Genomic DNA, 25,896 nt, shown 5'->3' on the forward strand with positions numbered 1-25,896 from the left:
CGCATACCACCGGTGGTATGTGTACCACCGGTTGAAAAGCCCTGCTCTAGTTCCCTCCTCTACCTTTTGGATGACAAAGTTGTTGGCTGTGTTGGTTAGGAATCTGTTTGATCTCCCACTTGCTGCAGAGTTTGTCTCTCAGTTGGTATCAGGGTAGTTAAAGTCTCCCATTACTACTGTGGTATGTTTCCTACATACATTTGTTAACTAAAACATTCATCTATTTCTTCTGATTGGTTGGGTTGCCTGTAGTATACACCAATGGCAATGTCATTCTTTTTTCCTTTTATATTGACCCATATACATTCTAGTGGTTTTTCATCTTTGATCATGTGCATTTCTGTAGATAAGTAGTGATCTCTTACATATAGTGCAACTCAACCTCCTTGTCAACTTTAAAAATGAATGTGGCTGTAGCCATTTTCCCTATTCATTTTCTGTTGACACATAGAAAGGTGGGAGGGGGGATTGCCAGGTGCTTGGCTAGTCAAAATATTTTTTTGTTCTGTGGGAACCAAGGTTATTGGCTGCTCCCGAGACTGCAAGCTGGGCATTTTGTGAAAAGCCCGCCAAGAAGATATATTGGGGAACGTAGTGGCTTCCATAGCTTTAGAGGTGGGATTTCTTAACTTTGTATTGGGGAATTTGTTACATGTATCTTCACACTTGGTTTCACTTTTGACATGCTGAAACTTTGTTACTAATACATGTTCTTTGAGGAATTTCCAAGCCTCAAAGTTCTGCTTTATTTGTCTCTGCCTGTCGGAACCTTGACACTCCTATTTTTGTAGATCTGTTTCTTTTGAACAATTTGTGTCCATCCATAGTAGATTCCAGTCATGAGTTTCATCCCACCAAGTTTCTGTAATGGCAACTATATCATACCTGTCCTCATGTAGTATTGCTTCTAGTTCGGCCTGTTTGTTCCCCAGACTTTGAGCATTTGTGTATAAGCATTTGAGACTTTTATGCCTGCCCATGGGTATGTTTCCTGCATCTCCTTAATAACAATAACAATAACAATCATAATAATATAATAAATAGAGTTGGAAGGGAGCTTGGGGGGTCTTCTAGTCCAACCCCCTGCTCAGGCAGGAAACCCTATACCATTTCAAGCAAGTGGCTGTCCAGTCTCTTCTTAAAAACTTCCAGTGTTGGAGCATTCACCACTTCTGGAGGCAGGTTGTTCCACTGGTTAATTGTTCTAACTGTCAGGAAGTTTCTCTTTAGTTCTAGGTTGCTTCTCTCCTTGACTAGTTTCCATCCATTGCTTCTTGTCCTTCTTTCAGGTGCTTTGGAGAATAGCTTGCCTCCCTCTTCTTTGGGGCAGCCCCTGAGATATTGGAACACTGCTATTTATTTATTATTTGGATTTATATACCGCCCCTCTCCCAAAGGACTCGGGGCGGTGTACAGGGCAATTAAAACACTTTATACAACACATAATATACAAAAATTAAAATAAATTAAACCAAGTAGCCCTAAACAATAAAACATGTTCTAAAATGTAAAATTTAAAATTTAAAATCTAAAATCCCAGTCCCTCAGTCCAGGCTGGCAAGTTCAAATAGCCAAGTCTTCAGGTTGCGGTGGAAAGAGCGAAGGTCGGGAGCCATCCGGAGTTCAACAGGGAGCTGATTCCAGAGGGCAGGCGCACCCACAGAGAATGCTCTCCCCCTGGGGGCCGCCAGTCGACATTCCCTGACCGATGGCACCCTGAGGAGGCCCTCTCTGTGGGAGCGCACAGGACGATGGGAAGTTAACGCCGGCAAAAGGTACTCCCGTAAATAATCCGGACCCATGCCATTTAGGGCTTTATAGGTCATCACCAGCACCTTAAATCTCACCCGGAAGACAACTGGAAGCCAATGCAGCTCGCGGAGCAGAGGTGTTACATTGGAGTATCGGGAGACCCCCATCACAACCCGCGCGGCCGCATTCTGCACCAGCTGGAGCCTCCGAGTAGTATTCAAGGGCAACCCCATGTAGAGAGCGTTGCAGTAGTCTATCCGAGAGGTCACGAGTGCATGAGTGACTGTGCGTAGGGCATCTCGGTCCAAATAGGGCCGCAACTGGCGCACCAGGCGAACCTGGGCAAAAGCCCCCCTGGTCACAGCTCCTACATGATCTTCTGAACTGAGCTGTGAGTAAAGGAGGACACCCAAGTTGCGAACCCTATCTACGGGGGGTAACACCTCACCCCCTATAGATAAAGATGGAATAGAGTGGACAACCCAAGATGCCGGTATGCACAGCCACTCGGTCTTGTCGGGATTTAGACGAAGCCTGTTCCTCCCCATCCAGACCCTCACCACCTCCAGGCAACGGGACATCACGTTGATGGCATCACCGGGTTGATCTGGGGTGGAAATAAAAAGCTGGGTATCATCAGCGTACTGATGATACCCCACCCCCAAACCACGAATGATCTCACCCAGCAGCTTCATATAGATGTTGAACAGAAGGGGCGAGAGGACCGACCCCTGAGGGACTCCACAAACGAGAGGCCTTGAGGCCGACCTCTGCCCCCCTGCCAACACCGACTGCAAATGACCCAGGAGGTAGGAGGAGAAGCACTGTAAAACAGTGCCACCCACTCCCAGCCCCCTGAGGCACCGCAGTAGGATACCATGGTCGATGGTATCAAAAGCCGCTGAGAGGTCTAATAGGACTAGGACAGAGGAGCAACCCCTGTCCCGAGCCTGCCAGAGATCATTCACCAGTGCGACCAATGCCGTCTCCGTGCTGTACCCGGGTCTAAAGCCCGATTGGTAGGGGTCCAGATAATCCGCTTCCTCCAAGAACAGAGGAAGCTGATGTGCCACCACACTCTCAACAAACTTCGCTAAAAAGCGAAGGTTGGAGACCGGACGATAGTTGTTCAAAATGGCCGGGTCCAGGGCAGGCTTCTTGAGGAGGGGCCTCACCACCACCTCCTTCAAGTTGGCAGGGAAGCTACCCTCTCTCAAAGAAGCAGTTATTACCGCCTAGAGCCAGCCTCGTGTCCCCTCCCGAGCTGCATAAACCAGCCAGGAGGGGCACGGGTCCAATAAACACGTGGTGGAACTCAGCCTCCCCATGATCCTGTCCACTTCTTCCGGAGTCACAGGATCAAATTCTTCCCAAGTAATGTTCCCAAGACCGCTCTATTCCCCATCGTCAGACTCTGCCCAGTCGGAGTCCAAGCCGGCCCAAATCTGAGCGCTTTTATCCGCTAGATATTGACTAAACTCCTCGACACGACCCTGCAGGGGCTCCTCCCTCACCTCCTGATTCAGGAGGGAGCGAGTCACCCCAAACAGGGCGGCCGGGCGATTATCTGCGGACGCGATGAGGGCAGCGAAGTAATTACATTTCGCTGCCTCCATTGCTGCGAGATAAGACCTCGTGAAGGTTGTTAACCCAGGGATGGCAGGTTAAAGTCCCCCAGAACCATAAGTCTGAGGAACTCAACCACCAACCCAGAGAGGGTGTCGAGGAGCTTGGGCAGGGCTGCTGCTACACAGGTAGGCGAAAGATATGCCAGCAACAAGCCCAACTGAGCCCCATGGCCAAATCTCAGGAGGAGCGACTCACACCCGAATATCTGAGTAACGGTAGCCTCCCGCGGACACAAGGTCTCCCTTACAACCACCGCAACACCCCCACCCCTTCCCTGAGCCCGAGGGTGGTGAAGCACATGGAAACCTGGTGGGCAAAGTTCAGTCAGAGGGACACCTCCCTCTGGGCCCAACCAGGTCTCAGTAATGCAAGCCAGATCGGCACGCTCCTCCTCAACCAACTCTCGGATAAGGGGAGCCTTATTAACTACCGATCTGGCATTAAAGTACACCAGCCTGAGCTCAGGGGCCTGCTCATCCCCGCTCCCAGGAATACGGGGTAAATCTGGGGGGGTCGGAGCGCGCCACCTCTTGAAGATAGCAGGGGCGCGCTCCCGAATATTGATGCAGCCCCCCGTGCAACCACCTGTTGCCATTCCCAATCGTGGGGATCCGCAACCCCACCCCCCATTCCGGAGACCCGGAGGCACCCAACCCAAGCCCGATCCCACCACGACCTGTCACAAGCCTGGACTGAACCTCGGTTGGTGGAAGCCCCCCAAATTCCAACCCAAACCGCAATCCAACCCTCCCCCTTAACCCCTTAAAAAAATAGCTAAAAAACAGATCAGGGGTCTCTTCCTAGAAATAAACCCCTCACCCTTCTCTTTGTTAAACTACACATACCCAATTCCAGCAACCGTTCCCTATATGTTTTAGCCTTCAGTCCCCCAATCATCTTTGTTGCTCTTCTCTGTACCCTTTCTAGAGTCTCGACATCTTTTTTACATCGTGGTGACCAAAACTGGATGCAGTATTCTAGGTGTGGCCTTACCAAGGCATTGTAAAGTGGTATTAGTACTTCACGTGATCTTGATTCTATCCCTCTGTTAATGCAGCCTCGCACTGTTTTAGCTTTTTTGGCAACTGCAGCACACTGCTGGCTCATATTGAAGTGATTGTCTACTAGGACTCCGAGATCCCTCTCACAGTTACTACTATAGAGCAAGATACCACCTATGCTATACCTGTGCATTTGATTTTTCCTGCCTAAATGTAGAACCTTACTTTTTTCACCATTGAATTTCATTTTGTTAGATAGCACCCAGTGTTCGAGTCTGTCCAGATCCTCCTGTATTTTAAGCCTATCTTCTGGAGTATTGGCTATTCCTGCCAGCTTGGTGTCGTCTGCAAATTTGATGAGTTCCCCATCTATCCCCTCATCCAAATCGTTGATGAAGATGTTGAAGAGCACTGGGCCCAGAACAGAGCCTGGGGGCACCCCACTACACACTTCCTTCCATGTAGATGCAGTTCCATTGAGGACCACATGATGAGTACGGCCTGTCAGCCAGCTATGAATCCATCTGGTGGTGATGCTATCTAACCCACATTTTTCTATTTTATCAAGTAGTAGGTTGTGATCTACTTTATCAAATGCCTTACTGAAGTCCAAGTAAATTATATCTACAGCATTCCTCTGGTCCACTAATTTTGTCACTTGGTCAAAGAATGTAATAAGATTTGTCTGGCATGATCTGTTTTTGACAAACCCATGTTGGCTGTTAGTGATGACTTTGTTTGCATCAAGGTGTTCACTGATTTGTTGTTTGATTATCTTTTCCAGAATCTTCCCAGGTATTGAGGTCAGGCTGATAGGTCTGTAGTTTCCTGGTTCTATTTTTTTTCCCTTTTTTGACGATGGGAACTACATCAGCTCTCTTCCAGTCCTCTGGTAGTTCCCCAGTGCTCCAGGATCTATGAAAAATATAGTTTAGTGGTTCTGAGATCACGTCTGCCAGTTCCTTGAGAACTTTGGGGTGTAATCTATCTGGTCCTGGTGATTTGAACTCGTCTAGGCTGGACAGGTGTTCACTTACCATTTTTTTGCCTATCTTAACTTGCGTTTCTATTCTGTTTTTTATGGCACTGGTTTTGGTAGGTTGGACTGTTTTTTCCCTTTGTGTAAAGACAGATGCAAAAAACGAGTTAAAAAGTTCTGCTTTCTCCCTATTGCTTGTCACCTTCTTGCCACTTTCCCCCACTAATGGACCAATCATTTCCTTAACTTTTTTCTTGTTTTTTATATGTTGAAAGAAGCATTTTTTGTTATTTTTGACTTTGGTCGCAAGCCTTAGTTCATTTTGAGCCTTAGCTTTCCTCACTTCATCTTTGCAGGCACGGGCTATTTGCTGATATTCTGACTTAGTTATGTGCCCCTCTTTCCAATTCTTATACTTGTCCTTTTTATCTTTCAATTTATCAGAGAGTTCTTTATGCAGCCATGCTGGTTTCTTTTGAGAGCTGTTATTTTTCTTCTTTGTTGGTATTGTACTAGACTGGGCCTTTATTATCTCACTTTTCAAAATTTCCCAAGCTTCTTGAGTTGTTTTCCCCTTTAGGATTCTCATCCATGGAATTCTTCCCATGGTCTCTCTAAGTTTATTGAAATTAGCTCTTTTAAAGTCCAAGACTCTAGTTTGGCTGTGTTCTATTGCTTGTGCCTCCAGAATGTTGAATTCCAATATTGCATGATCACTTCCCCCCAAGGTTCCTGTGGCTTCAACAACTTCTATCATTTCATCTCTGTTTGTGAGAATTAAATCCAATATGGCTAATCCCCTAGTTCCTTTCTCTACTTTTTGGGAGAGAAAGTTGTCTGCTAGGTTTGACAGGAATCTGTTTGATCTTCCACTTGGTGCAGAGTTTGTCTCCCAGTTGATATCAGGGTAATTAAAGTCCCCCATTACTATTGTGATGTGCTTCTTACATACCTTAGTTAGCTGACTAGCAAAAATTATATATATAATAAAATGAATATATATATAAAAGGGGGGAAGAAGAGAGGATATAAAAGGGGGGGAGAGAAATTTGTTAAATGAGGTTTGCCCCATTTTATGAATTTTCTTGCCACAGTTGTTAAGTGAATCATTGCAGTTAAATTAGTAACATGGTTGTTAAGTGAATCTGGTTTCCCCACTGACTTTGCTTGTCAGAAGGTTGCAAAAGGCGATCACATGACCCTGGGACAATGTGACCATCATAAATATGAATCGGTTGCCAAGCATCCGAATGTAAATCACACGACCCTGGGGATGCTGCAATGGTCATAAGTGTGAAAAATGGTCATAAATCACTTTTTCAGTGCCGTTGTAACTTTGAACAGTCACTAAGCGAACTTTTTTTTTTATTAAAAAGTTTTACAGTACATTTTATCTTTAACAAAACAAAACCCCTCCCAACCCCCTCCCCTCTTCCCAACCCTCCCCAACACCTCCCTCCCTCCCTCCCCCTCCCCCCTCCCCAACTTCCCAGAGCTAAATACAAGGTATAAAAGTAGAAACAATCATAATCTACCATATACAAACAACAATAAGCTATTAAATCTATCGCACTTTAACTCTTATAAAATGACTACAAGCAATATAAATATCACATCAATACTTATTCAAATGCTAAATGAAACTTTTTAGTTCCATATTTATTCTGGATGTAATCAATCCATTTTTTACACTCCACAATATATCTCTGTTGCGAATGGTCTTTCAGATACGCTGAGATCTTTGCCATTTCCGCCACGTTGGAAACTTTTAAAGTCCATTCTTCTATAGTCGGCAGTTCTTCCTTCTTCCAGTATTGCCCTACTAAAAGTCTTGCTGCCGTAATTAAGTTCAACATCAACTTAGTGTCCACAACAGTAGTGTCAGTGATAATGCCCATTAAAAACAATTGCGGACAAAACTTTATCCTTTTCTTAAATATCTTCTGCATATTCCACCAAATTTTAATCCAAAATGCTTTAACCTTTTTACAGGTCCACCATATATGAAAGTACGTTGCATCTTCACCACCACACCTCCAACAGTTAGGCTGGTAGTTCGGATACATACTTGCTAATTTTTTAGGATCTAAATGCCACCTATAAAACATTTTATAAAAGTTCTCTCTTAAATTTTGAGCTTGCGTAAATTTTACATTTCTCACCCAAACCTTTTCCCAAGTATCCATTGTAATGACTTCTTGAAAATTCTGAGCCCACTTTATCATACAGTCTTTAACAAGTTCTGTCTCTGAATCAATTTCTATCAGTGCAAGATATATCCATTTGATATGTACTTGACCTTGATTTCTAATTTGCTTTACCAAATTTTCATCAATCATTGAAAAACCAATTTTCTGATCTTCTTTCCACCTGGCCTGTAATTGCCCATACTGAAACCAAGTTTGAACAATCTTTTCTTCTCGTAAAAAATTATACGGCTTCAAATGCCATACATTCCTTTCCAAACTTAAAATTTCCTTATATGTAGTCACATCATGTTTAAACCCAACATTTATATTTTCTATTGCGTGTTTCGGTATTGCCCATAAGGGTATCTTATAATTTAGCTTGTGTCTATACTTTATCCAAACTCGCAACAGAGCATGTCTTAAAATATGCACCTTGAACACATTATCCACCTTCTTATCATACAATAGGTATGCATGCCAACCGAATAATAAATCATGACCTTCAAGATTTAATAATCTCACTTGTGTTAAATTAATCCAATCACTTATCACTGACAAAGCAGCAGCTTCATAGTATAATTTAAAGTTAGGCATTTTGAGACCACCTCTCTCACGCGTATCCTGCATAATCTTAAATTTAACTCATGGCCTTTTCCCTGCCCAAACAAATTTATTAATACCCTTTTGCCATTCCTCCAACTTTGAATCCTTTTTAAGAATAGGTATCATTTGAAATAAAAATAGAAATTTCAGCAAGACATTCATTTTCACTGCTGCAATTCTTCCCAATAAAGACAATTGTAATTTTTTCCAACTATCCAATTCTTTTTGAACTTGTCCCCATAGCTTTTCATAATTATTTTTATATAACTTTGCATTCAAGGGTGACAAATATACCCCCAAATATTTAACCCTTTTAACAATTTCAAATCCAGTTAACCCTTCTAAAACAGCCTTTTGTGATACTGTCATATTCTTAGACAACATTTTAGTTTTTTGTATGTTAACCTTGAATCCAGAAACTTTCCCATATTGCATTATTATCTCCGTCAATTCTACAAGTGAATCTTCAGGCTGAGTTACCGTAACAACCAGATCGTCTGCAAACGCCCTCAATCTGTAATCCTGATCTTTTATTTGGATTCCCTTATTTTTTTCCGAGTCCCGTATTTTAATCAATAATATCTCCAGTGTTAAAACAAATAATAGAGGTGACAACGGACACCCCTGCCTTGTGCCCTTTTCAATATTACATACTTCGGTCAGACTATTATTTACTATTATACGGGCTGTTTGCTTTTGATATAATGCCCTAATTGGTTGTAAAAATTTATCCCCAAAATTCATTTTATCTAATACTTTCAACAAGAATTGCCAATCCAATTGGTCAAAGGCTTTTTCAGCATCCAAAAAAATCAGCGCTGCAGGGATCTGATTGTTTGTTTCCAGAAATTCCAACAAATCAACTATATGCCTCACGTTATTTTTCATTTGTCTACCACTTATAAACCCAGTTTGGTCACCATGAATTACCTGTTGCAGTACCCTCATTAATCTGTTAGCTAAAACCTTAGCAAATATCTTGTAGTCCGTATTCAAAAGTGATATTGGTCTATAATTTTTTGCTTGAGTAACATCCTGATCTTCCTTCGGAATCAAAGAAATAAAAGCTGTTTTCCAAGACGGAGGCACCCCTCCTCCCATTTGAATTGTCTGAAACAATTTCCTTAATGGCTTTATTATCTCTGACTGTAAATTTTTATAATACACAGCAGTCAACCCATCCGTCCCTGGCGCTTTGCCCACTTTCAATTGTTTAATTGCTAAAAGAATTTCTTCCTCAGTTATCAATTGATTCATCTCTTCCTTTTGTTCTTGTGTAAGAACAGGAATACTAGCATTCCTCAAGTATACATCAATATCTGCCTCGCTAATCTTATCTCTAGCATATAACTTAGAATAAAAATCAACAAAAGTTTCCTTAATAAGATTCTGCTGATACACTACCTTACCCTTGTGTTCTATCTATATTAGAAGCCCTTTGCTTCTTCCTTAACAAATAAGCTAACCATCTACCTGGTTTATTGGCATTGCAAAAAGTATTATGTCTAGCATACCGTAGATTAGTTGCCACTTGATCAGCCATCAACTTATCAAACTGTCCCCTTAATAAATTAATAACCTCTTTAATTTTCACATCCGATGGATTCAGAATTAAAGCCTTTTCTTTTTCCCTAATTTCATTCTCTAATTCTTTCCTCCTAAGTTCCAGATTACGTCTATATTTGTTGTTCAAATATATAAACACACCTCTCATGTAAGCTTTACTAGCATCCCAAACCATTTCCATAGAAGTACCCTTATTCATATTGATTTCAAAAAAAACCTTCATCTGTTTTTTACATTCTTCCACATTTTCCTGATTTCTAAACATGTTCTCATTTAGACGCCAGGAGCGCCTATCTCTATTATCCTTATCAATCTCTAGCCAGACTGGACTATGATCAGACATAGTTCTTGGACAGATCTTTATCTTCTTAATCCTAGAAAAGAAATCATTGGTAATTAATATAAAGTCAATCCTAGAAAAAGATTGATGTCTATCAGAAAAAAAGTATAATCCATTTCTTGCAAATTCCTTTCTCTCCAGATATCTCGCAGCTCCAAATCATCCTTCATCTCAAAAAAGGATTTAGGCAGTTTAGCATGACTTGGAGCACTTTTAAAAGAAGCACTCTTGTCCATTTGTACATCCAAAACACCATTCTAGTCTCCCATAAAAATAAAAGATTTATAATCCAACTGAGTAATCTTGCTGTGTAATAAACTATAAAAGTCTGCTTGTTGTTGATTAGGAGCATATAATCCAACCAAAAGCGGGTTTTTGCCTTCTATTAACAAATCTATTATAACGTATCTTCCTTGTTTATCTGCTCCAATTAACTCCGCTGTCAAGGTATTCTTAACATAAACAACCACTCCATTTTTCTTGTTCGTTGCAGAGGCAATAAATTGTGTACCCAGTCTTGAGTTTAATAAGTACTTTTGGTCCATGACTCTAATATGTGTTTCTTGTAAGCAAATAACATCAATCTTAAATTGTTTTAAATATTGAAAGATTTTCTTTCTCTTCTGTGGTGAATTTAAACCATTAACATTCCAAGTTAGAAGCTTAGTCGCCATCCTTTGCAACCCGAAGCTTTTGGAGCGCTTCTTCCAGGATCCCCTTTACATTCTTAGGTCACGCCCCTCCCACAGCTTCGCTATAGGTACGCTTTGGAGGTTCCATGACTTTCTGCTGGTCTTGTTCTTGCTCTCGTCTCATTCGTCTCAAAGCAGCACGCGTCATCCTCTGATCTCTAGCTTCTTCCGATGATGCTGAAATTTGATCCACTCCTGTAGCTTTCTCATCTATCTGCGTTGTTCCTTCAGCACCTTGCAGATTCTCACTACGTAGTTGAGGCTCTCCCTCACCATTCTTCTTTGTAGATTCCAAAAGTGGTGTGGGGGTTTCTTTTAAAACATTAGTGTAAAAATCACGTGCCTGCATCACTGTAATAAGGCGATGTCTCGTACCTTCATGCATCACCACCATACCCACTGGTATCTCCCATCTGAACTTAATATCACGTCGCCTTAGTTCCTGTGCTAAAAAAGCAAACTCCTTTCTTCTCCTTAAGATTCTTGGAGGGATCTCTTTTAAAACCAAGACTTCTTGCTCAGCAATTACAAATTTAGTATTGTAACAGGCTTGAATGACCTCATTTCTATTTGCTCTCTTTGTAAAATTACATCTCTGGGTAATTTCCTTTGTCTTGCAATCCACGAATTGACACGGAAAATTTTATCTATGTCTTCCATAATTACATCTGTTGGCCGCCCCAGCACCCCTTCCAGAGCCTCAGAGACTATTTCCTTCAAATTTTCTTTAGGATTCTCTTTTAAGCGTCTGATCCTCACAGCAAACTCCATCTCATGATACTGTACCAAGATCAAGTCACTGTCAATTTTATCCACCACATTCTCAGTCTCTGTCATTTTTGCATCTAATCTGACATTATTTTGGCTGAGATCTTCCACTCTTTCATCCAAACGCTCGATACATATAGCCATGCCTTGAAATGCAAGTAAAATGTCTGCCCTTATTTCTGTTAGCTTCTCATCCAGCTTTTCATCCATAACCTCAGCTAGTTTTTCTGTTAACTTCTCGTCCAGCTTTTCATCTATAATCTCAGCTAATTGTTGCGATTGCTTTTCCAAAGCTTCCTGCATCACATTCTGCAAATCTTTAACTGTAAGGGCTGGCGTAGGTGCAGGTGCAGGGGGCAATAAAGCTTGCAACGAAGACTGCTGCACCAGAGAAGCCCCCGCGCTTCTAAGAACTTTAGAAGATTTAGCCGCCATTTTCACCCACTATTGCCTGCTACGCACTTTCACTTTCAAACTCCGCACAGTCCATTGAGTTAAAGATCAAAAGTCCACTTTCACCTGAGTCTCCTGTATCGCTCTGCCTGCATCCTAGTTCTCCAAAGTTCTTTCTTGCTGGCAGGGATGGTTGCAAACGCCCTGTTCTGCTCCAAAAAGCCCGGAGCAGAAACGCCTCGCAGCCCGGAGCAAACCCAGGCTTCGGGGGGGCTCAATCCTTCAGCTGCCAAAACTTTAAGTTCTGGCGGCCCCGGAGAGCTCTACCCCTACCTGGGTACTCGCCCCCTCCTCTTCTCCCGAGGAGGGGGCTTCCGAGCCACCAAAACAGCTGATCGGCGCTGTTTTCGGCAGTTCTACGGAGCCGCAGGGCTGACAGCCTGGAAATGGCTGCCTCCAGCAACGCCTTGCCACCCGGAAGTCCAGTAAGCGAACTGTTGTATGTCAAGGACTACCTGTACTTTATCATTTTTTTTCCGGGTTTTTTGGATCATCAAGTTTTTGACACCTTGCTAGGCGACTGGTGGTACTTGAATATTGCCATATTCTAAAAGTTGTACAATCGGTGATTTGGCTTGCCACGTGTGATTTGGCTTGCTGAATGCACCCCCTGGCTAAGTTCTTGTCAATGTACTCTCTCAGTTCTTTCATCTCTCTGGGTGTCACAGAGTTCATTTGGGGCTTCAGAAGCTTGGCTCTATTAGTTGGATCCCTGGCACATGTTCTGCGATGGCTTTTAGAGTCTCAAGAGTCCCCAGGGTCTCAGCTGCAGCAGGCCCGTGGGGTGTTTACATGCCCGTGGGATGTTTACATTTGACCCTGGAGACAGCGAGGGGCTGGCCCACCCCAGCCCGCAAAGGAAAAACCCGAATCTAGTGGGCCAGAAGGAGCCCCAGCCACCACACCCCTCAGGTTCTTTTTCGGCCACTATGCCCAGACACAGTTGCTGCTCCTCGCCATAGCTGGAACTGGACTTGCAAGTACAGTATGTCTGCCCACTTCGTCCTAAAAAGTGGAGCTCACCCAGTGCTCCTGCCCTCCACCATGCCGGCAGTCCCGACTAAAGGCTGAGCACTCCAGCCTCACCCTGCCAAGGAAAGGGACAGAAGCCAAGGCTACATCAGATTTGCAGCTTGTCAGGGGCGCTCAAAGGCTGCCCAACTTTACTCTGGAATTTTGGGGTTGGAAAGTGGAGAGGTACTGCCGCATTTGTAGGCATCAGATGCACCTGCTGGAAAACCTTCCAAATTAAGCCGTGAATCCAGGAGGACACCCAAGTTGCGAGCCCTTTCTGAGGGGGGCAATACCTCCCCCCCTCATCAAAAGAGATGGAACTTGTTGGACAATACAAGATGCCGGTATTCACAGCCACTCGGTCTTGGAGGGGTTAAGCCTGAGCCTGTTCCTTCCCATCCAGACCCGCACCGCCTCCAGGCACCGGGACATCATGTCAAAGGCATCACTGGGTTGGCTCGGGGTGGAGATAAACAACTGGGTATCATCCGCATATTGGTGATACCTCACCCCAAAGCCATGGATGATCTCACCCAGCGGCTTCATATAGATGTTAAACGAGGGGGGAGAGAACCGACCCCTGAGGCACCCCACAAGTGAGGGGCCTTAGGGTAGATCTCTGCCCCCCTGCCACTACAAACTGCGAACGGCCCGAGAGGTAGGAGGAGAACCATCGTAAAACAGTGCCTCCCACTCCCAACCCATCGAGCCGTCGCAGCAGGATACCATGGTCGATGGTATCAAAAGCCGCTGAGAGGTCAAATAGGACCAGGACAGAGGAGCAACCCCTGTCCCGGGCCCACCAGAGATCATCTACCAGTGCGATGAATGCCATTTCCGTGCTGTAGCCAGCTCTGAAACCGGACTGGTACGGGTCCAGATAGTCCGCTTCATCCAGGAATTGTGGGAGCTGACGCACCACCACACTCTCAACAACCTTTGCTACAAAGTGAAGGTTGGAGACAGGACAGCAGTTATTCAACGAGGCCAGGTTCAGAGCAGACTTCTTGAGGAGGGGCCTCACCACCGCCTCTTTTAAGGCAGAGGGGAAGACACCCTCTGTCAATGAAGCATTGACAACTGCCTGGAGCCAGCCCTTTGTCACCTCCCAGGCGGCCGAAACCAGCCAGGAGGGACATGGGTCCAATAAACAAGTTGCAGCGCTCAGCCTACGCATAATCCTGTCCACATCATCCAAAGTCACAGGGTCAAACTCTCCCCAAATGGTATGACCAAGGCCTGCCCTCTTCACTCCGTCGGATTCTGCCCAGTCAGAGTCCAAGCCAGTCCGGATCTGAGCGATTTTGTCCTGCAGATACTGAACAAATTCCTCAGCCCTACACTGCAAGGGGTCATCCCTCAGTCACTGGTTAAGCAGTGAGCGGGTCACTCTAAACAGGGCAGCTGGGCGATTATCTGCGGACACAATGAGAGCGGAAAAGTAAACACGCTTTGCCACTTCCATCACCACTAGGTAAGACTTAAGACAAGTTCTTAGCCGTGTTCGATTAGATTTGGATCTTCTGGACCTCCAACAGCTCTCTAGGCGTCTTTTCCGGCGGTTCATCTCTTGGAGTCCCTCGGTAAACCAGGGGGCCACCCGGGATCTGCGCTGGGTCAGAGGCCGCAAAGGCACAACTCGATCCAAGGCCCCAGCAGCAGCCCTCTCCCAGGCTACCACTAGGGCCTCGGCAGAGTCGTGGGCAAGGGAAGCAGGAAATGTCCCAAGCTCCGTCTGGAACCTTTCAGGGTCCATCAGGTGCCTGGGGCGGAACCACCTGGTCGGTTCTGCCTCCCAGCGGCGGGGGGTGGCATACTGAAAGTCTAGCCGGAGAAGGAAATCATCGGACCATGACAGGATGGATAATTAAATCCCCCCTACCCAGATCATTAATCCAGTGCCCAGAGATAAAAACCAGGTTGAGTGTGTGACCTCCATTATGGGTCGGGTCCTGAATTATTTGAGTCAGGTCCATGGCCATCATGGAAGCCATGAACTCCCGAGCCAACTCAGACGCCTCACCCACGGAAGGCAGATTGAAATCCCCCACAACTATAAGCCTGGGGGATGCAATCACCAACCCGGGCAAGATGTCGAGGAGCTTGGGCAGGGCCGATGACACGCAGCTGGGAGACAGGTACGTAATCAATAGGCCCAACTGAACTTTAGGACTCAACTTCAAAAGGAGAGACTCACACCCGCCTATCTGAGGGACAGTGGCCACTCGCGGACAAAGACTCTCCCTAATAATAACCGCCACCCCCCCCTCCCGTGCCCTGGGCCCGCGGCTGGTGAAGCACCCAGAAGCCCGGTGGGCATAGTTCCAAGAGGGGGACACCCCCCTCTTTGCCCAACCAGGTCTCCGTGATGCAGGCCAGGTCCGCCTTCTCCTCGATAAGATAATGTATGAGGGGAGTCTTGTTCACCACGGACCTGGCATTGAAATAAACCAACCTAAGCCCAGGGTCTTGCAATCCTATGCCCCCGGGGGAGCAAGAAGAGCCACGAGGGCAGGAACAGGCAACCGCTTGAAGACAGCGGTGGCCCGTTCCCCAGTTGCGATAAAGCCCTCTACTCCCACACTCTCTGCCCCTCCCAATCACCGTTGGGATGGGAAGACCCTCTTCACTCAGAGCTGAGTCCCCCCCAAACCCCTACTCCCCCCCTGCGACCATCTGATGGTCTGGACTGCTGTCCGGATCGAAATCCCCCAAGTTCATTCCGGATCCTTTGGGCCTCCCCCCTCCCGGATCCCCTTAAAATTTTGTTTAAAAATCTCAATAAAAAACCCCTCAAACTCCTCTTTGCAGCATGCCATCTCTCAGGGTCCCATAACCCGTCATCAAGAAAGATCTTCTTTAAAACAGATTGACGCTCCTGCGAGAGGGGGGAATCTTGCAGTGAGTAAATTTCTCCAGAGGTATATGCTGGCATATAAAGTGAAATGGTAACGGTGACATCGGGCAATGGAGGGTGGCAGTAGATGGAATTGATGAAAAGTTCAGTCGGCCAGTGGCAGGTCCCAAAGCCACAATCATGATGATAATGACATAATCAACGGCGGCGACAGCAAAAGTCATAATGAAATAAAGATGACAAGTCCAGAAAGGGGGGGGCAGCCCGATGACAATGCTGACGGACCCAAGCCAACAGGTTCAAGCACAACGACAGGGACAGCTACGACCTCCGCGGTGGCAAGAAGAAGGAACAGCAGCAGCGGCAGAGCCCACAGCCACCACAGTACCACCAGGTCCACCGCACTCACAGAGCCAAACTCGCCGAGTGGCAGGGGGGGGGAAACATGACATCGAAGCCCCCTTCACCCCAGCCATAACCCGGGGCTCACAATAGAGCAAACAAGCATGAGCAGAGCCCAAATTCCAGCTCAAATTCACTCGGTCCAGCTCCGCTCGGCTCGGAACAACAAGGAAGCAGTCAGGTCGGCCCTGCCCAGCCGCCAGCGTCCTCTCACCAAAGTGTTAAATGGTCGGCTTCTCCTCCTCCGTCCTTTGTCATTCTAAGCTGTATCCAGACAGGGGAGGGTGCCAACGCTCCACCAGAAATTCAGCCGACTGAAGAGGGCCAAAACGATAGCAGAAAGCCCCATGGCCACCCAGCAGTGCCGAAAACCGTACCGTACTAAAAAGCTCAAAACCAGCGGAGAGCCATCTTGGACATGCACAGAGAAGATGGGTCTGAAGTCGCCCCAAAGAGGTGACTGTGAAGGAGGAGTGCCCCATTGATCATGAAGCAATGGCAATTGCTTCGTTTGATCCGGGGGAAGCCCTCCAAACCTGACAGGAGAAAGGCTAGTGTGAGATCAGCATCTAGACCAAGCTACTTGCAGCCAAAGTCCCAGAGCACGAACCTGGACATCAGTGAACAGCGTGCTTGGAATTGGTTAGAGTACTGATCTTCTTTCTTCTATCTACTAATTGAATCCTTGAGAAAGATCCCCAAAGCAAGAAAACCTCCGGAAGTGAAGGGAGGGGACTATATCCCCATTCCCTTACAGATGGGAGCGGCGAATTAATATTGAAGAAAGTGAAATACTAAAATTTGATTTAAAATACTACAGCCTGGACAAATCTAGGAACAAAAAAACTGTCAAGAGTTTTTGATGGAATTATAAAAATATATAACAAAAATAACTTTTTGATTGAAAAAAAACTGAAAAAAAGAAATAACTGCTGACATCTAGTGGAGAATCAGAGAATAGAATACTAACAATAAGGACTCAGAAATGGGCAGAGTGCCTAGAAACAAAGAAAAAGCTGTCCCTTTGAATTGCAAATAACCAGCTACAAGATTAAAAAGTGTCTGAAAGGGAAAAAAAACACCTGAACTGTTGCTTAAATCTAAGAACTGTTTATGGAAAAGAAAAACCTTGGCTTTTGGCTAATCTTTTAGAGGAGAATCTACAGGAAGGATTTAAAGTGGCTTAACACACTGAACTGTAATTTTGACTGACTGATAAATTGACTATTGAATTAAAACATTGATGAAAGATTATTTGAAGGGGGGAGACAACATGGATATCACATACGTATCAAAAAAATGACAGGACGCCACATTCAATATTTTTTCCTGAAGGATTTAGCCTGGAAAATCAAGGGCCTCCAGAAGCAATACTTCAAGGCAAGATAAATACTTTGCAGGAGGAAATATATGTAATGTTAGGACAAATACAAATGACAATAAACTCAAACCATGAGGAAATTCGAAACAACTTTGATGATTTAAATAAGCATATTTTCAATCTAAATCTACAATTAAAAAACATCCAGGAAATAACGAATGAAAAAATCAGATAACAGACTACAAATTAGAAGAGTACAATCAAATTGATGAAATAACAAATGAAAAGAATTACAATTGAACACAAACAGGAAAAAATCTACAAAGTTCTGATACAACAAGAAAAACGGAAAGGACTATAGAATTACCAGGAGAACCATCAAAGTTTGGGAGACAGAAAGTATTCATCTTACTTGATCTTTTGTATTCTCAACATTTGTAAAAATACAGGAACCGCCGGGTAAGCGGATTGCATCAACTTGGAAAACTACTCGGCAAAAGAAGAAGACCAGAGACAGATACAAGAGATTTGACTCGCCCTATCAGATGTACAGGTGAAACTCGAAAAATTAGAATATCGTGCAAAAGTTCATTTATTTCAGTAATGCAACTTAAAAGGGGAAACTAATATATGAGATAGACTCATTACATGCAAAGCAAGATAGTTCAAGCCATGATTTGTCATAATTGTGACGATTATGGCATACAGCTCATGAAAACCCCAAATCCACAATCTCAGAAAATTAGAATATTGTGAAAAGGTGCAATATTCTAGGCTCAAAGTGTCCCACTCTAATCAGCTAATTAAGCCATAACACCTGCAAAGGGTTCCCAAGCCTTTAAATGGTCTCTCAGTCTGGTTCAGTAGGAATCACAATCATGGGGAAGACTGCTGACTTGACAGTTGTGCAGAAAACCATCATTGACACCCTCCATAAGGAGGGAAAGCCTCAAAAGGTAATTGCAAAAGACGTTGGATGTTCCCAAAGTGCTGTATCAAAGCACATTAATAGAAAGTTATGTGGAAGGGAAAAGTGTGGAAGAAAAAGGTGCACAAGCAGCAGGGATGACCGCAGCCTGGAGAGGATTGTCAGGAAAAGGCCATTCAAAAGTGTTGGGGACTTTCACAAGGAGTGGACTGAGGCTGGAGTCAGTGCATCAAGAGACACCACACACAGACGGATCCTGGACATGGGCTTCAAATGTCGTATTCCTCTTGTCAAGCCGCTCCTGAACAACAAACAACGTCAGAAGCGTCTTACCTGGGCTAAAGAAAAACAGACCTGGTCTGTTGCTCAGTGGTCCAAAGTCCTCTTTTCTGATGAGAGCAACTTTTGCATCTCATTTGGAAACCAAGGACCCAGAGTCTGGAGGAAGAATGGAGAGGCACACACTGCAAGATGCTTGAAGTCCAGTGTGAAGTTTCCACAGTCTGTGTTGATTTGGGGAGCCATGTCATCAGCTGGTGTTGGTCCACTGTGCTTCATTTAAGTCCAGGGTCAACGCAGCCGTCTACCAGGAGATTTTGGAGCACTTCATGCTTCCTTCCGCAGACGAGCTTCATGGGGATGCTGACTTCATTTTCCAGCAGGACGTGGCACCTGCCCACACTGCCAAAAGCACCAAAACCTGGTTCAATGACCGTGGGATTACTGTGCTTGATTGGCCAGCAAACTCGCCTGACCTGAACCCCATAGAGAATCTATGGGGCATTGCCAAGAGAAAGATGAGAGACATGAGACCGAACAATGCAGAAGAGCTGAAGGCTGCTATTGAAGCATCCTGGTCTTCCATAAAACCTCAGCAGTGCCACAGGCTGACAGCTTCCATGCCACACCGCACTGAGGCAGTAATTGCTGCAAAAGGGGCCCAAACCAAGTACTGAGTACATATGCATGCTTATACTTTTCAGAGGTCCAATATTGTTCTATGAACACTCCTTGTTTTATTGCTTGCATGTAATATTCTAATTTTCTGAGATTGTGGATTTGGGGTTTTCATGAGCTGTACGCCATAATCATCACAATTATGACAAATCACGGCTTGAACTATCTTGCTTTGCATGTAATGACTCTATCTCATATATTAGTTTCCCCTTTTAAGTTGCATTACTGAAATAAATGAACTTTTGCATGATATTCTAATTTTTCAAGTTTCACCTGTATATGTTTAGGGGAGGGGAATTCAGATTTCGTCTTCAACCATGTATGTGCCGAAGCTATGCTTTTCTATTAAAGATTCTTTAAGGTAAACAATGCCTTGAAGTTCTTCGAAGAGTTTCATTTGTTGGAACCATGACAATAACCTTCTCTGCTGCACCAGAAGCAGACACCTAGGCATTGCTTGGGATTGGATTTTCCCTTGATCACTTGGAGGGGGGCTTCCTGTCTGGCACTCTGCTTGCGGTCCTCACTGGTCTCGTGATTAATGGTGAGGTCAATCTCCGCTTCACCACCTAGAATATACCATTCCTGCAGGGTTTGGGGCACTCCCCCCCCGGGACAGCCATGTGACCCCCAGAATTCTTGGATATAGGCTGTGATCGATCAACTGGCTTGCCAGATGGTCTTGATTCTCCTTTTCACCAGAATCTGCCAGAGGGTCCTTGAACCATTGTCTCAGGGCAATCATGAAGTAGTCAAAATCATGCAGCTCTTCAGTGTCAACATTGTGGAGCAAAACCACCCAGTTGGCTGCCTCCCCCTCTAGAACTCCAGCTACAGTGATGCAACTCACCCTGGCTTTGTTGTCTAGGAGGTTTGGCCCATGGTGTGCCATGAAATCCCACACATGGTTAAGGAAGTACCCCAACTGCTCTGCCTCTCTGTTGAATTTTACTTTCAGATCTGGGATTCAATGATAGTCTTGCCCTGCTGGTCCCATGGGGATGAAGGGCGCTGGGGTGGCAGACAGGGCTGCTGGTGCTGGTGCCGATCCAGGTGTGGGTGCAGTTTGCTCTAGGGGAAAATGGGACAAAAGCTGCCAAAACATTTCTTCGAGGAATTCGAGCCTCCTGTGTGGGAGCAGAGGGCTTTATTGTAATCAGGGAACGGGCCACCACTATCTTCAAGCAGTGACCTGTTCCCGCCCTCATTGCTCTTCTCGCTTCCCCGGGGGCATAGGATTACAGGAACCTGGGCTCAGGTCCGTGGTGAACAAGTCTCCCCTCATACAGGATCTTATTGAGGAGAATGCGGACCTGGCTTGCATCACGGAGACCTGGTTGGGCCAAGAGGGGGGTGTCCCTCTCTCGGAATTATGCCCACCAGGTTTCCAGGTGCTTCACCAGCCGAGGGCCCAGGGCAGGGGTGGGGGGTGGCGGTTATTATTAGGGAGAGTCTTTGTCCGTGAGTAGCCACTGTCCCTCAGATAGGCGGGTGTGAGTCTCCTCTTGAAGTGGGGTCCTGGAGTTCAGTTGGGCCTATTGATTACATACCTGTCTCCCAGCTGCATGTCATCGGTCCTGCCCAAGCTTCTCGATGTCTTGTCCGGGTTGGTGATTGAGTTCCCCAGGCTTATAGTTCTGGGGGATTTCAATCTGCCTTCTGTGGGTGAGGCGTCTGAGTTGGCCCGGGAGTTCATGGCTTCCATGACGGCCATGGACCTGACTCAAATAATTCAGGACCTGACCCATAATGGAGGGCACACACTCGACCTGGTTTTTGTCTCTGGGCAGTGGATTAATGATCTGGGTAGGGGGGATTTAATCATCCAACCCCTGTCATGGTCCGATCATTTTCTTCTCCGGCTAGATTTTCAGTATGCCACCCCCCGCCGCTGGGAGGCGGAACCGACCAGGTGGTTCCGCCCCAGGTGCCTGATGGACCCTGAAAGGTTCCAGATGGAGCTTGGGACATTTCCTGCTTCCCTTGCCCACGACTCTGCTGAGGCCCTAGTAGAAGCCTGGGAGAGGGCTGCTGCTGGGGCCTTGGATCGAGTTGTGCCTTTGCGGCCTTTGACCCGGTGCAGACCCCGGGTGGCCCCCTGGTTTACTGAGGATCTCTGGGAGATGAAGCGCCGGAAAAGACGCCTAGAGAGCTATTGGAGGTCCAGCAGATCTGAATCTAATCGAACACAGCTAAGGACCTATCTTAAGTCTTACCTAGTGGTGATGGAAGCGGACCCAGATTGTTGGGGGCAATAAGCTGACTTTGTAAAAAATGCCACTGCCCCCCCCCCGAAAGCCCTAATAAGCAGGCATATACATAGAGTGAAGGCTATTGCTAAGCACATTGATTTTTGCTTCTTAGATTGTAAGCCACCCTGAGTCTTCGGAGAAGGGCGGGATATAAATGGGATTTTTAAAAAAAGCGTGTCTACTTTTCCGCTCTCATTGCGTCCACAGATAACCGCCCAGCCGCCCTGTTTAGAGTGACCCGCTCACTGTTTAACCAGGGACCGAGGGATGACCCCTTGCAGAGTAGGGCTGAGGAATTTGTACAGTATCTGCAGGACAAAATCGCTCAGATGCGGACTGGCTTGGACTCCGACTGGGCGGAATCCGGCGGAGTGGAGAGGGCAGGTCTTGATCATACCATTTGGGGTGAGTTTGACCCTGTGACTCTGGATGATGTGGACAGGATTATGCGTAAACTGAGCACTACAACTTGTTTAATGGACCCATGTCCCTCCTGGCTGGTTTCGGCCGCCTGGGAGGTGACAGGGAGATGGCTCCAGGCAGTTGTCAACGCTTCTTTAATGGAGGGTGTCTTCCCCTCCGCCTTAAAAGAGGCGGTGGTGAGGCCCCTCCTCAAGAAGCCTGTTCTGGACCCGGCCTCGTTGAATAACTGCTGTCCTGTCTCCAACCTTCACTTTGTAGCGAAGGTTGTTGAGAGTGTGGTGGTGCGTCAGCTCCCACAATTCCTGGATGAAGCGGACTATCTGGACCCGTACCAGTCCGGTTTCAGACCTGGCTACAGCACGGAAACGGCATTGGTCGCACTGGTAGATGATCTCTGGTGGGCCCGGGACAGGGGTTGCTCCTCTGTCTTGGTCCTACATGACCTCTCAGCGGCTTCTGATACCATCGACTATGGTATCCTGCTGCGACGGCTCGATGGGTTGGGAGTGGGAGGCACTGTTTTTCGGTGGTTCTCCTCCTACCTCTCGGGCCGCTCGCAGTTTGTATTGGCAGGGGGGCAGAGATCTACCCCACCTGTGGGGTGCCTCAGGGGTCGGTTCTCTCCCCGCTCGTTTAACATCTATATGAAGCCACTGGGTGAGATCATCCATGGCTTTGGGGTGAGGTATCACCAATATGTGGATGATACCCAGTTATCTCCACCCCGAGCCAACCCAGTGATGCCCTTGACATGATGTCCCGGTGCCTGGAGGCGGTGCAGGTCTGGATGGGAAGGAACAGGCTCAGGCTTAACCCCTCCAAGACCGAGTGGCTGTGGATACCGGCATCTCGTATTGTCCAACAAGTTCCATCTCTTTTGATGAGGGGGCAGGTATTTCCCCCCTCAGAAAGGGCTCGCAACTTGGGTGTCCTCCTGGATTCACGGCTTAATTTGGAAAATCATCTAACGGCCGTGACCAGGGGGGCCTTTGCACAGATTCGCCTAGTGCACCAGTTGCGCCCCTTTTTGGACCGAGATGCCCTATGCACGGTTACCCACGCCCTCGTCACTTCTCGCCTGGATTACTGCAATGCTCTTTACATGGGGCTGCCCTTGAAGAGCACCCAGAGGCTTCAACTGGTGCAAAATGCGGCCGTGCGGGTGCTTATGGGAGTATCTCGGTTCTGCCATGTTACACCACTCCTGCGCGAGCTGCATTGGCTTCCAGTTGCCCTCCGAGTGCGATTCAAGGTGCTGGTAATAACCTTTAAAGCCCTACATGGCTTAGGCCCAAGGTACCTGCAAGACCACCTGCTGCCATTGTCAACCTCCCATCTCCCGGTTCGCTCCCACAGTCTCGGCCCCCTCAGGGTGCCGTCAGCCAGGCAATGCCGGCTGGCGACCCCCAGGGGGAGAGCCTTCTCTGTGGGTGCGCCAACCCTCTGGAATGAACTACCCCTGGAGCTGCGGACGGCCCCTGACCTTCGGTCCTTCCGCCGTGACCTGAAGACCTGGTTGTTCCAACAAGCGGGCCTGGACTGACTACGGTTTTTAATTAGGCTTTTTACTGGGTTAAATTGTCTTGCATTTATTGCATCTATTGTTTAATTCTTTTTAAAAAAATTACTTTATGTTTTTTAATTTTTATTGTTGTGAGCCGCCCTGAGTCCTCAGGGAGAAGGGCGGCATATAAATTTAATCAAATCAAATCAAATCAAATCAATGGTCATGTTGTGAGCCTCTTTCTGGGCTTGCCATGGATCGTGCTGTTCCCCTGGGTGGGGCAGTTTGGTTCCAAATCCTCTGGTGACGGTCACCCCTGTCAGTGACTCCTCTGGCTTCCCGATGCTAAGAAACCATCGAGGCTGATCCCTCGCCATTAAAGACACCGTCTTCCGGGTGTCCGGAGCAGCAGTGTTGGTTTCCACATGGTTCTTCTAGAGCAGGTGCCAGGTTCATCTGCAGATCGCCGGGTTCTCCTCTGGGTCAGTGGGTTCTCTGGCTCCTCTCCCAGCTCGGGGCTTTCACAGCTGCCCTCCGGCCCTGCTGGAAATTCCTCCCTGCCTTCTAGCTCTGCTTGGTCTCCACCAGAGCCAGCCATGGTTCTAATGGTTGCAAAATCCCCATGGCAGGTTAATGCTCTGGGTGGATTAAAGAATGCAATTCTGGCTAACTGTCAGACTGGGTACATCCTAAACTCTAAAAAGAAATGGTTCTTGGTTCCATTTGTTGAGAAAGGTATAGTTTTATTAGAGGTCAAGCGTATTGCAGTATTGCACAGCCAGAACTGAGAATTGTGTGCCCACATCCCTAAGTTCTACTCTCCCCCCCCAACTGTCCCTCACTGCCCACCCTAGTGTAACCAATCAAGTCCATGCAAGATGTTTTCATAACGGTCAGTCCAAGCTCAGCTTGGTATGCGGCTCCCTCTTCCAGCTGGGCATGACTCACTTAACAATCGCCTTGCTCAGCAATGGAAAATCTGGTGCCAATTGTCGTAAATCAAGGACTACCTGCAATCAAGTTAAGCATGATGTATAAATACAAGGTGAGTCTGAATGGAATTAACTCTGTAAATCATGGTCAAATAATGACTTACTGTGTTGTGAAAACACAATTTACTCTCAGTAATATGAACTGTGAATATGACTGCCACCATCTTTACTTGCTCACCAGTTGTATCCTTCTACAGTTTATCACCTCAGTTTTCCCAAGTTGATACCTTTTAGATCAGGGCTTTTCAACCTTTTCACCCATTGTACCACTTTTAGGATATGGCAACATCCGAGTACCACCAGTCGCCCAGCAAGGTGTCAAAAACTTGACACCCCCCCAAAAAAAGGAAAAAAATGATAAAGTACAGGTAGTCCTCGACTTACAATAATTCGCTTAGTGACTGTTCAAAGTTACGACGGCACTGAAAAAGTGACTTATGACCATTTTTCACACTTACGACTGTTGCAGCATCCCCAGGGTCATGTGATTTACATTCAGATGCTTGGCAACTGATTCATACTTATGATGGTCACAGTGTCCCAGGGTCATGTGATCACCTTTTGCAACTTTTTGACAAGGGAAGTCAATGGCTTGGGGGGGAGCTCATCACTTGGGTTGCAGGGTGCCTGTGAGGGGGAAATCCATGGGTCTCTGGTGGAGGGGGGTGGGACTGGGGTGGGACTGGGATGGGTGCCCTCCCTCTCTCCCATTGTCCCTTCCTTCCTTCTTTCCTTCCTTTCTTCCCTCCTTCTTTGTCCCTTCCTCCTTCCTCCCTTCCATTGTCCCTCCCTCCCTCCCTCCCTCAGGTTGCAGGGTGCTTTTGGCGGGTAAACTGTGGGTCTCTGGTGGAGGGGGGGGGACTGGGGTGGGTGCACTCCTTCCCTCCCTCTCTCCCATTGTCCCTTCCTTCCTTCCCTTCCTCTGTCCCTTCCTTTTGTAAGCAGGAAATCTTGCACAGAAATTGCAGCCAAGGATTTCCCTCTCTCTCTCTCTCTCTCTCACATACACACACACACACACACACACAGAGAAATCGAAAGAGAAGAGAGAGAGAGAGAGAGAGAGAGAGAGAGAGAGAGAGAGAGAGAGAGAGAGAGATCTCACTTTTCCCCTTTGCAAAATGGGCTTGAATTGAGCTGTGCTCTGACTTCGGGTGCCGTTCCTTGGGAATCCTCTCTCCCCAGCCCAAAAAGCAGGGCTTTTACTTGCTTTTTGTGTTGCCGAGGTTTGCACAACTCACCCCTCAAGGGGGATTCTAGTTTTGCTTTTCCCC

General features: G+C 46.5%; 1 protein-coding gene across 1 annotated transcript in view; it reads left to right on the plus strand.

The window, feature by feature from the left end:
• Positions 1–16,794: 16,794 nt before the first annotated feature.
• Positions 16,795–25,896, plus strand: part of LOC310648267 (uncharacterized protein) — a 429,113-nt gene continuing 420,011 nt past the window's right edge. Inside the window, exon 1 of the mRNA XM_083376018.1 lies at positions 16,795–17,239. The gene's annotated coding sequence lies outside the window, so the exon portion shown is untranslated. The remainder of the gene's footprint in view (positions 17,240–25,896) is intronic.

The sequence above is a fragment of the Vipera ursinii genome (assembly GCF_947247035.1).
Source record: "Vipera ursinii genome assembly, chromosome: W".
In the NCBI taxonomy this organism is placed as follows: Eukaryota; Metazoa; Chordata; class Lepidosauria; order Squamata; family Viperidae; genus Vipera; species Vipera ursinii.